This window comes from Pristis pectinata, chromosome 32 (genome assembly GCF_009764475.1).
Source record: "Pristis pectinata isolate sPriPec2 chromosome 32, sPriPec2.1.pri, whole genome shotgun sequence".
NCBI lineage: Eukaryota > Metazoa > Chordata > Chondrichthyes > Rhinopristiformes > Pristidae > Pristis > Pristis pectinata.
Window position 1 is genome coordinate 372,986 of NC_067436.1, and position 10,717 is coordinate 383,702.

General features: G+C 46.9%; 4 non-coding genes across 4 annotated transcripts; 2 read left to right on the forward strand and 2 right to left on the reverse strand.

Annotated features, from left to right (window-relative positions):
• The first annotated feature begins 603 nt into the window (after positions 1-603).
• On the forward strand, positions 604-686 carry trnas-cga (transfer RNA serine (anticodon CGA)). Its single transcript has one exon. It is a non-coding gene; the product is annotated as a tRNA-Ser (tRNA).
• Positions 687-5,268: 4,582 nt separating this feature from the next.
• On the reverse strand, positions 5,269-5,382 carry trnal-caa (transfer RNA leucine (anticodon CAA)). Its single transcript has 2 exons — positions 5,345-5,382; positions 5,269-5,314 (listed from the first exon to the last, which is right to left on the reverse strand). It is a non-coding gene; the product is annotated as a tRNA-Leu (tRNA).
• Positions 5,383-5,669: 287 nt separating this feature from the next.
• trnas-uga (transfer RNA serine (anticodon UGA)) lies at positions 5,670-5,751 on the reverse strand. Its single transcript has one exon. It is a non-coding gene; the product is annotated as a tRNA-Ser (tRNA).
• Positions 5,752-10,087: 4,336 nt separating this feature from the next.
• Positions 10,088-10,161, forward strand: trnat-ugu (transfer RNA threonine (anticodon UGU)). Its single transcript has one exon. It is a non-coding gene; the product is annotated as a tRNA-Thr (tRNA).
• The last annotated feature ends 556 nt before the right edge of the window (positions 10,162-10,717 follow it).

Here is a 10,717-nt window from a genome sequence, read left to right on the forward strand (position 1 = left end):
CGTCCTATTGAAGGACCGGATTCCTGGATAACATTTTACGAACAATTGATCGGCACAAATTTCCGATGACGCAGCAGCATTTTGCCGTCTGCCCAGAAGAGACTGGCGCGCATGTCTCCTCTCGCAGAGGGCGCCGCACAGTAAATCTTCTCCAGCGCCGCTGGATTTTCGGGGAAGTGCCCATCAACATACCGCCACCTCCTGAAAGGAATTCAGGAATCCTTTCAATTCCCGCAGGGATAAAAATAAGATGGAGAACAGAACCCACAATGTGTCACTGCTGATGGTCCCCGTTCTCAGACTGAGTTGCAGCGTTTACCCTTTCTCATGAAACTCCAGTTAAGATCTCTGAATAGATGCACATTCTCAAATCGTTCCCTGAAACAGGCATCTTGATGCAACCTTTATCAGCTGAAAGACAGAAATGGGCAGAAAATCTCATGAAGCGTAGAAGGGCGACTGATATTCCGTGATAATGGATGGAGATACCAGACGATTCAGCAGTGATGGAAGCTGAAGAACCGCAGAGAAAGCAGCAAGTTAAATTCACTTGGCTATAGCTGTCATAAGAGAGATCGAAAGAGAGGAAAACAACAGAGGGAAGCTGCGATGGCCGAGTGGTTAAGGCGTTGGATTCGAAATCCAATGGGGGTTTCCCCGCGCAGGTTCGAACCCTGCTCGCAGCGGGTTTACGGTTAGAGTGAATTTTCACACCGAAAACATCGGCTGAAAATCATCTGCTTTTGCTGCTAGATCGATTGCCTTCCACTGTTCCACTAACGTGTTTGAGGCGGCACGATAACGCAGCGCAGTTACAGTGCCAACGATCAGAGTTCAATTCCCGCCACTGTCTGTAAGGAGTTTGTCTGTTCTCCTCGTGAATGCCTGGGCTCCGTCCGGGTGTTCCCGACTCCTTCCACCTTCCAAAGACGTTTGGGTTGGTAGGATTACATGTATGTGATTGGGCGCCTTTTCGTTCGATCGGGAGGACCTGTTACCGTATTGCATAATTAAGGTTTAAAGGCATGTGGGGAAAGTGAGGAACAAACCTGTGTTCACTGGGAGAGAAAATAACTGAAAACTACTGGATTGCGAGCAAAGAAGTTGGAACATGCTTGCCAAGCCCAGGGTATTTGGAATACCCTCGAAGCCGTGCTTGAAATCACCGTCTCATTCAATTGCAAAACACCGTTTCATCACGTAAAGTGGTTCGCTTTCAAGTAAATTACACGTTAGAAGTCCAACGCGCCCTTCGTTGCGCCACCGAGCTCAGATGCATTAGACCCGGTTTCGATCCTCACCTCATCCTATCCGGGTGTGGTGTGCAGTTCTACAGGCAATGTCACGGTGCAGAGACACAAATTAAAACTTAATTCCGTTTCCTTTACTGCTGGTTGATTGCACAAGGTGTCTGTCCCTTTCCAACGCTTTCCAATTGATGGATTACAATCAATTAAAGTTAACCATTTAATTTCCCCTGTGATGGGCTCTCAAAGAATCGTGGTTGTCTGTAATTTTCTTAAATTAACGAGTTGGTCATATTTGATTCCGAGAATCGTCTCCTCGTGTTCCCAACAGAACTGTAAACCAGCTCAGTGTCAGTTAAAAGAAAAAGTGAGAGCGACAAAGAGAAGGGAAGTGTCAGAGATGGTCCGTGTGAAGGTGGAACAGGGTAGACATTGGCAGAGATCGGAATGAAAGGTCTGTCCTCTGTACCAGGAAGCAGCACCAATACAATCTTCAATGTACTGAAAGAGAGTTGGGGAGGGGGCTTAAGCGGCCCGAAACAGATCTTTATTCTCCTCCTTGTTTCTCGGATTCAATGTCTCAACTGGAGTCATAAAGTTATAAAGCGCAGTAACAGGCCTTTCTGCTCAATACGTCCCAGCTAACGAATGAACCAAACTGATCTCGTCCAATTTGCCTGAGTTGGGCGCATATTCCTCTGAACATTCCCAATCCATGTAACTGTCTAAATGTCTTTTATATTTCTACTTACACCCGTCTCTCCACTTCCTCTGGCAGCCCATTCCACACACACAGCACCATCTGTGTGAACAATTTGTCCATCAGATCCCCTTCAATCTTTCCTCTTACTCGAAGCCTATGCCATCCATTTACAGTCCATCCGCCCCAAGAAAAAGAGAGAGTAACAGTCCAACTTATGTCTGGCCTTCGTGATTTTCTAAACCTCAATGAAGTCGCTCTTCGGCCTCCGAAGCTCCAAGGGGGAAACAAAACACAGTTTATCCAGACTTTGCTTATAAATGAAGCTGTACAGTGACGGCAACATCCTTGTGAATATTTTCTGCACCCTCTGCAAGTTAACAACATCTTCCCTGCAGCGAGTTGACCAGACTTACACACAGTTCCCACGTGCGGCTCACCAACTTTATGTACAGCTCTAACGTGACGTCCCAACATTGTACTCAGTGCCCTGACTGATGAGTGCCAGTGTGACAAACATCATTTACACCAACCTGTTTGTCTGCGTTGTCAAATTCCGGAAACTATGTACTTAGAGATCTCTCGGTTCTTCAACACTCCACAGGGAGCTCTCATTTACTGAGTAAGTCCTACCCTCGTGTAACATCACAAAATGCGACATTTACCATCCCAAAATGTGGAACTCCACTGGTCACAACCTTCCAATATAAAATATAACACTCCACTCCTGGACACCGACTCCTACCACCACGCCATATTAGCATCCAATTGACTCGTTCTAACTGGGTCCCATGTAATTCAACCCTCCTGAACAGACTACCACGCGGGACATTTTCAAAGGCCTTTCTGAATTCATATTCCTATAAATAGCCACCGTTCTCGCCTCATCGATCTTTGGGGTCATCGCTTCAAACTTCAATCAAATCCGTGAGGCAGTTTACTCGGCACAAAGACGTCCTGACTCTCCCTATTGAGTCTTTTCCATCACAAATGCAGGTCGATAGTGTCTCTCGGAATACCGTCAAGTAACATTCCCATCATAAATCGCTTCACCGGCCAGCAGTTCCCTGGCTGATCCTTGCAGCGTTTCTGAAGTAAAGATTTCACGCCAGAAATACTCCCACTTTCTGGTAGCTTTACCGTGGTCAACGACGTTCCAACAATCTCTTCCCGGGCCCAAGCAATTACTGTTTTGCCTTTCCACAATGTCAAGACCGTTGTCAGGCCCGGGAATTAACCACCATTATATGATTTAAATCTCCTAGTGCATCTTTTTTTTTGTCATGTGGATATGATTGAAGACATCACTATTCGCTTTTCTGAACGCCCCAGCTTCCATATTCTTTTCCATGGTAAATACCGGCAAGAGATTTCCATTTTAGACTTCTCCCATCTCCCTTGAGACTCCACACAAAGATAACCTCCGTGATCCTTAAATGGACATTCTCGTCCTTGTTACCCTTTGCTCTTAATATACAGAGAATAACTGAGGATTCCCCTTGACCATTCCCACCAAACCTATGTCATATCCTATTTTCGCCCTCCTGATTTCCCTCTCGTGTACTCCCGCATTCCTTATGCTGCTCGAGGGATTCGCTTCATCCCAGCTGCCGAGACTTCATTCATTTTCCTGAGCTTTCTCAATTCTCTAAATCAAACAGCAATCACTATTTCTGACAGCCTTAACCTTCATTCGAACAGGAATTGTTTTCTTGATTTATTCGACTGGTAAATTCTTTGTGTCGACTGGTAAAGACTTTCTCATTCTTTCCCCATTGATAACTCATTCTGTTCGTCACCGTTGCTGATATAAAGAGCTCAGTCGTATGGACTGTAAGCCACTGGGATAAGATTGGGCCGAAATAAGAACGTGTAAGATCCAAGAACGGGGCCGAAAGAGAAGATGTATTACATTGTCAGTCGCAGTTCGGGGTAAAGAAAATAAAACATAATATTTATTTCTCTCTCTCTGTCTCTCTCTCTCTCTCTCTCTCTCTCTCTCTCTCTCTCTGTCTCTCTCTCTCTGTGTCTCTCTCTCTCTCTCTGTCTCTCTCTCTCTCTGTCTCTCTCTCTCTCTCTGTTACTGAGTGCAGACATCCATATCCAGCCAAGTCACCAACTGCTGGTAATCAGTAAGCGTCCAGTTGTTGTCCGGAATCGCCGAGCTTCTGAGTTCCCGGCATGTTTTTCAGTCCTGTTCTGTAGCTGGGTCTATGGAGAGCACAGAGAAACCGAGGTGCCCTCGTGCATGAAACCACAGAAGATTAGCAGTAAGGTATACTAAGTATTTAGGAAACCAATTGGCAGATTGTCGTTTTTTGCAAGGGGATTGGAGATCAGAAACAGAAAAAATCATTTATTACAATTGCATAGGTTTGTGAGGCCGCCCCTGGAGTAATGTGCACTGTTTTCCTCTGTTGCATCGTGACGGTATGGTAGCATTGGTGGCGGCTGGGAAAGCATGGAGTAACCATACTCCCGGGATGAATGTGCGTGCTGAAAATAACAGCTGGTGAAGTTAAAACTGGACTGTTTAGAATACATCATGAGGGGTGGCTATTCTGTCCCGTGTGAGGTTCCAATGGACAATGACTGAGGAGATGTTGAGGTGTGTCCATTTGTCAGAGAGGAACTGTTGAGGAAAAAATAATTGCAAGGATGATCCTTTAAGACTGAGGTTAGTTTGAAGGTCTTGACAAACCATCGTGGCTCTCTGAAATCCTCCATGACGCAGAGTTGTGGAAATTGGCAATGGACTATTTGCAGAGGACGTGGATATATTTCTGAAAGATCAAGGAAATCGAGACTCTGTGGAACTGGCAAAGAGGAGAAGTCGGGGCCTGGGAAAAAGCAGCCAGGATCATATTGAGTGGCCGAGCTGTTGGCACCTCCCGCTGACGTGTCAACCGCAAGGAGCGTCTCCGAATTCTCTTATCCAGAAAGTCGTGAAACCAACGGAACAGAGCTCCCCGGTGAATATTTCATTTAGAACGTGACTTAAACTGTCGTGAAATCTCTGTTCCCACACTTCATTTAAACAAAAATGTGAACAAAACTGTCACCGCCAACCTGCACAAATGGCACCAACATCACACTGTCCAACCAATGATCAGTAGTGAGAAGATGTCACAGACTCTCCGCTCCAAAGTCCCTTCACTGATCACCGCCCGCACTCTGAGTCCGCTGCATCCCCGAGCCGCTGTGAGAATACTGCGCTGTGATTTTTCAACAGTTTTATCCACTCAAACAACTCCGGTCCTGTTAACTAGACAATTGACGGCGATTGGAAAAGTCAAAATTACAAATGTAAAAATCAGCAGATGTCAGGAATGGGATTCGAACCCACGCCCCCATTTGGAGACCAGAACACCCCGTTTCAAAGGAAGGACTTTCATTCCTTGAGTCTGGCGCCTTAGACCACTCGGCCACCCTGACAGCCCTGCATAACCTTCTTCACATCCGACACAAACGGTTTTGCTTGAGAACAGACCAAAAGCATGTGGTAATAGAAGGTTGGGCAGGATAGTTTGAAACTGCAACCTGTCCTGCCTAACTTTTATGGGGTGATATTTAATATTCAGCCATAAACTCACCGAAGCATTTCACGTCAGATACCACGAGAATGGGAAATGCCCGAATGTATGAGTCATGGGGAGTCCTGGCTGTACGTTGGAATTATCAGCGGCAGTTGTCCGTCTGGTCCCTGTGTCTAAAATTGAGAGCGCTGCGAGCAGGGTTCGAACCTGCGTGGGGGATCCCCATTGGATTTCAAGTCCAACGCCTTAACCACTCGGCCATCGCAGCTCTACCTACGTTTACTGTTACACTCTATCGGAGCTACGGTGGTTGACACTGAAGTGTGGGTTTAAAATGCTTTATTGCAGCCAGAGAGGGAGAGCAGAAGGTGAGTCATCGGTCCGATACCAACAGAAGTGCCGTTTGAAGATATACTTTCTGCACCGTTAGTTCAAAAGGTGAGGGTGGAGAGAAGTCATTAGCTTCTGTACCGAGAATGAACGAGTTTTCCACTGCATGGATCAAAGTGGAGTTCCCGGCGCCGTGAGACACGGACTTCCATTGACAGTGAACCAGACGCTTGTGTCTCTTCAACTTTTGAATGTTGTGTCATGGGCAGCGAACGTTACGGCCTCCTCGGCGTTTCAACCATTCCGGTGATGTTCAACATTGCGGTCAAGTCTATTCGTTGTTCCACTGGATTCCACCATGTGAGTGATTGTGAACGATTCGTTCTCGGTCAATTCTGAAATATCTTAATGTCTGCAGGATGGTTAGCGACGTGGTGTCACGATGAACGATACCCTGGCTGAACACTTTGGACCATTGGTCAGTCGGTCAGAGGAGAATCGACGACTGCGCAGATTTGAAGCTGTTTTCCAGACAGGATGTTCCCCTGATGGTTGATTTACTCGACCTTCATGAAGTTGTCAAGTTTTTGCTGATTTGAGTGATATGATGCTCTCTTCACACACTGGGTTAAAATCCCTCTCCATGGAGATGGCCTGCACGCTTTGAAATCGATAATTCTTTGCAAACATTAAGACACAATGTCACCAACGTGAAATAAAACGAAACCGTTTTCTCTGAGAAACAGCCAACTGGTGTCTGATATCATGGCACTCACTTCACACACGAGACTGCTGCAAAAGTGGGCCTCTGTTCTGTTAACTGAACTGATTGAAAATATTCACCAACACTGAAAGCTGGGCTAGAATTGTCACTTCTATCTGAATATCATGGGACTGTGTTAGTTCATTCAGTTATGAATTCTTCATGTGGAACTACGACGGACCCCAGTTCCTTGGAGTTCAGCGAAATGTGCACCGACCTTATTCAGACAAAAAGAAAGGTTTCAATGGAGCCTGACAGGGCAGATGTTGGGATGTTTTATCCAGAGTCAGAGTCACAAACAAGGGGACGGAACTCTAAGATATAGAGCAGGTCACTTGGAACTGATGTACGTAAAATTTCTACACGCACTGGGTGCTGAAGCTCACGCATTCTCTGCCTCTGCGGGTGGTGGAAGCTGGTTCACTGGAATTATATGAAGTGGGGTGGATGGATATGTGTTGGATCAACAGTAGAGGGGTTTGGATATATATCCAAGAAAAAGAGCTGGGACCAGGACCAACTGGCTCAGCTCCGTCTCACATTCCGCTCAGTTACGTCCATCGTCATTTTGCTGAACCTGCACGTCTTCCGTCACCTCACCGTCGAACTCCTCCTCTCCTGCACTGTCTGTATTTATCTGTTTTTCAGTCTCCCGCTACCTCGCAGCTTACGCAAGCATTCTCATTCCCCAACTGTCCAACCCACCATTCCCCCCTCTTGGTATTCACCGTTGCCATCAGTAGATTGCTGTGTATTTGTGAAACTATGGATGTGAAGACGGGACGAGAGAGCGAGGGACGGCTGAACCATAATCTCGCTGGCAATCGAGAGATCCAGAAGAAGATCGCGAAGGACGATAGGACGAAAAAAGAGGAAATTGTGGAAGACATATGATCTGTGGAAGGGCAGATTTGTTCAATGGCAGAAGCGAGGATGGGGCGAGGCAAAACTGACGACCAGTGGGAGAAAACAGGGAGGGATAATGAAGGTTTAAAATGCGTAATTCTCAGGAGTGGGATTCGAACCCATGCCTCTAGTGGAAATTGCGAACTGAACACAGCGCCTTAGACCGCTCGGCCATCCTGACGACGACAGGTGGCAACACGACTAATTTCATTACTGCAGCCAATGGAAAGATTAAGGTGCATTCATGTTTCCTGCTTCCGGGGATGGGGTCGGAGAAAATATTACTCGTTTTCAGCCCGGTGCAACATTTGAGAAGCACGTGATTAATTTCGTGATCGACGGACGGGCAGAGAATAGAAGAAAGTGGGCACGTGAAAGCAGATTGGATTCCTTTAATTTGGCGTCGTGATCTGAGAAGATGCAATGGGGTGAAGGTTCTCTCCATGGCGCTGTCCTGTTCTACATTGTACAAAACGAGTCCCCACATCTGATGTCATCATCAGATAGATTATCGCCGTTTGACATTAACTCATCGAACTGATCCTTCTCAAGGGTTCACAGCGGGACTGGGCAAGAAACAGGTGACCAACACTCTGCCCTCACAGCTTGGACTGAACGCCGCCGTCTCCATGTCCATCCGTCCGTTGTCGTCTGCCATCAAATGTAGCCTTGCTTCCGGAATCGGGGTAACCCGGCCTGACAACATCGAACGTGTCCATCAGGCTCCGACCCCGAGACAGTCTCTGAAGGAAGGAAAACGTGTGTTTAAAGTCCTACCCCGATGGTTATGCAGGTTCACTGTGGTGTCTCCTCCGCTGCGATCTGACCTGCTGAATGTGAGCACACTCCGCCTTCCCAGCAACAGCTGCTCCCGACAGTTTGAGGAGTTCCACCCTGATGTTTATGAGAAGGTTTGCAGAAACATCACAGACAAGACACATGAAAAAAAAGTTACGTGAAACGAAAAGGCGGAGTGATCGAGGTAAACACGGCGTGGGACACTGCTCGAAGCCGATGCGCTGAAAACGCATGTTTGAATCAGATGAGACAGGTGTGGTGGAGGGAGTGAGCGACAGAACAGAAGCAAAACCACATTGGTAAAACGACCGTGATAGGACTCGAACCTGCAATCTTCTGATAACCTCACCTCAAACACCGAAGTCAGACGCCTTATCCGTTAGGCCACACGGTCGCACCCTGTTAGAAACACCAAGAGAAAGAGCTAAGCAACCAGCCTGGGGCCGATATCCTGCGAAAGAGCGAGAAGGAGGGACGCATTTCTCAAGCTCGCAGAGAATTAACCGCTGTCAAGAGTTTCCACATTTGGAATGATTCCGGGATGAAGCTGAATGTACTTACACACTGACCAGCGTTTTGATCCCGGTTGGGAAGTTAGAAAGTTTACTTTTCCTGCCCCGCCCCTTCCCGCTGACAGATACAATGCGGTCAGACTGGCTCAGTGAGATGTATGGAGTGAACTGTTTCAGGGTCGTAATTAATTGTGAGTGGTGCGGAGCACTTGAGGCAGACATCACGTTCCCTTCTCCGTGGTCATCTGTAGCAACACGCGGTTTCTCTCATCAACATCACCAGTGATGTGTATCATCCGACGGAGCTGACCAAAGAACGAGTGAACAGAAGTATATTTCAAGCTGTGCAGCACCAAGAACAGTTACTAATTAAGAATCCCTTGTTGCAGAAATAAGTGAAGTAAAAACAGTCAAAATTTGAAGCCGAATATGTATAATTCTGCAATTTCGTTCCAAATCCTAAGAAAATTGAGAAATGTAAATTGCATCATGATGAAGGATCTGCACATTTCCGTCTCTCGCTTCTGACACAGAAGGGATGCAACGGACGAAATTATATCCAGATCTGGTTGAGAAGCATAAGTCAGTCTGATTGCGTCAGTCTCAGGGAAATGTGTTCCTGAAGGTCAACGCATTCAAACCGTCAGCCACCTCCCTCGCTGGAAGCGATTTCATGGCGGTTGCATCCGGTTACCTTCTGTTCTCACCTCGTGAAATAGACAACAACAATTAGTTTCCATGCCCGTACCACCTGAGGAAGTTGTAAAGCACCGCCTATTGATTAGTTTGTCCATTTTATTTGGCCTAGAACATCGAACATAGAAACACTACAGCAGAATTCAGGCCCTTCAGCCTACAAATCTGTGCCGAACATGTCCCTAGAAATTACTAGGCTTACCCATAGACCTCTATTTTTCTCAGCTCCATGTACCTATGCAACAGTCTCTTAACAGACGCTATCGTATCCGCCTCCAACACCGTTGCCGGCAGCCCATTCCACGCACTCACCTATGAGGACTTCTCCTGAAGCTGTGACTAGATCAAACATAAAGAGCAGAGGTGACGGTAGGGGGTTTGAGGTGGTGTGAATGGAGGCGAGGAAACGTTCAGTAAAAAAGGCGGAATTGTCACTGCGGAGAAACCGTTCTTGGATACGGTGATATGATGTTTGGAAGTGGACGGAACAGTGAATCTGAAGAAACAAGCAGCATCTGAAGCAATTCCCTTGCCAGCAGACGAACAAGAGAAGTTAATGCAAGTAACATCTCATTATTACAGCTGTGGGACGGCGCGAGGGCTCCGTGGCTTAACTGGTCAAAGCGCCTGTCTTGTAAACAGGAGATCCTGGGTTCAACTCCCAGCGGAGCCTTTCATCTATGGAGTGAATTGCCGTGTGATGAAGGCGGGATCCTTGCAAGCACCGCCGTTCACCCAACTGGAAACATTAAACTTAAAGCAAAAGAACAAATAAAAAGCCTCCAAAACACAATAGGTCTTTTGGGGTCTGCGGAGCAAGAAGCAGGGCGAGCGGTTCAACCAGATGACGTTTCCAATTACTTTGTTTTCCGTTTCCTTGCGTTTTTGCGGCGTGTTGTTAGTTTAGGGTGACAATCGTTTGCAAACGCGGCCGTGTCCTGCTTTGTGACCTTACCCTGGTCCTGTTGACAAATGATCCCACCCCGAATTGCACAGGTTTTTTCGACTCGAACTCCGACCGGTTTGCTGTGTATTTCAAGACACGGTAGAAGCAGCGCTACAGATATGAGTTGGAATGCAGATTGATATTGAATACTTTTACACAGGGTTGTTTCGTATGAACATGGGCCACGATCACTCCCCGTACACAATTTCACACAGCAACTCAGGACTGTTCTGCAGATCTTCGGTGAGACAATTGATCCTAGCACCAATGTCGGATCATCGTC